The sequence below is a fragment of the Cystoisospora suis genome (assembly GCF_002600585.1).
Source record: "Cystoisospora suis strain Wien I chromosome Unknown contig_2718, whole genome shotgun sequence".
NCBI classification, from domain to species: domain Eukaryota; phylum Apicomplexa; class Conoidasida; order Eucoccidiorida; family Sarcocystidae; genus Cystoisospora; species Cystoisospora suis.
The window spans coordinates 10,153-11,926 of NW_027155514.1; positions in this window are offsets into that span (position 1 = coordinate 10,153).

Sequence of the window (1,774 nt, forward strand, 5' to 3'; positions counted from 1 at the left end):
ATAGATTAAAGAGAGATAGAGGGGAAAGCAGTCGTTTTAAGCAAGAGAAAAGTGAAGGGAGTGTGAAGAGAGCCGTTTGACAAGAATAAGAGAAAGAAGAAGAAGGAGAAAGAGGTGCTAAGGTGGCGAGTGAAGAGAGACTGGAGAGAGAGAGAAAGGCTAGAGAACGGAAAGAAAAGAAAAATGAGAAGAGAAAGAAAAGACATGTTGAACGTCAGATGAAGAAAGAAGAAGAAGAAGTGGTGGGGAATGTGTGTGGATTCCTTGCTACTCTTTGAGAGAATGTGTCTTGACATAGACCTCATTCATCTGAGGAATTCTCTAGACAAATCAAGTCAGTCAGTCAGTCAGGCTCCTTCTCTCGCATGAAAGAAAAGAAGAAAAAGAAGAAGAAGAGGAGCTTTTTGTGGCGCTTGTCGTAAGTGCTTGCCAACTCACCTTCTTCTTCTTCTTCGAGCCCGCCACTACCGCCATCAGTTGAATCTTCGAGCCCCCCTTCCCTAGGCAAGATGGACTGGAGAACGGTACTCCCTGCTTTTCCTCTTCTTCTGTTGCATTCTTTTCTGTCTCTTCTCACTCCTATCACGTCGACGTCTTTCTTCGTCGTTCGGTGGAAGTTGACGCATCGAGCTCGAGGTCTCTCTCCTCTTGTATCAAACAGCACATTCTACACGCACGCACACACTGCATGCAAATATATATACAAGCTAACTACTACGACGACTACAGACATAGAGATATAGACAGAGGGCCATAGACATATACAGACATGCTTACTCGTGTAGGGTCATAGATGGAGAGATATTCACAGATAGACATACATGCATAGACAGATACATACACCTTCATATGTAGATATACATAGATAGATTTCCATACATAGACGTAGACATACACTCCACCTCTTCGGAGCACTAGTAATTTGGGGACAAGCTTGGAGAAAGATAGGTTTCTGCATCTATAGAGAAGGTCCATTTACATATAGATGCGCAGTAGATATATAGACAGAGATCTTGTAGAGAACTCTTATATGAAGACTTTCGATTAATTGCCTGGTCTAGATACACACGTCTGTTTGGATAGCGATGGATATGACCTCTCTCTCTATCCTCGAATAGAACAATAGACATATACACATATAGAGAGATGGCTTAGGAATCTTCACCTCCTATATATGCATAGTAGACAAATACACATATAGACGGCTTAAATTATTCCCCTCATACATACAGGCATCAATATGCATGCTCTCATACGTACCCTTCAGGACTCTTGTCATTCTATGGCATAAAGCAGTCTCCAAGCTATATATACACTACCTATATAGAGAGATACAGATTTACATATACGCATGCAGGAGTATCTAGATACATATATATATATATATGTATATGTAGACGTGTGTACGCGATCTGTATGTGTATAGATATACTGATATACGTCTGTATGTATGTGAACGGGTGTGGCAGTTCTTCTCTATGTATGTCTCTAGAGAAGCATGCCTACATATACATAGATAGAGATAAAGAGATATAGCTGTACAGAGCTACGAAGTAGTACTTTACATCTTGCCGGCTGCTTCCCTAGCTTCTTCTTTAGTGTCTCCTTTGTTCACATGCATTTCCATACCCCTATCTCTCTACTCTTCCTTATGTCTATCTTGCATCTATCCCGGATGTATCTTTAATCCATCTATCTATCTATCTATCTTTAATCTATCTTTAATCTATCTATCTATCTATCTTTAATCTATCTATCTTTAATCTATCTATCT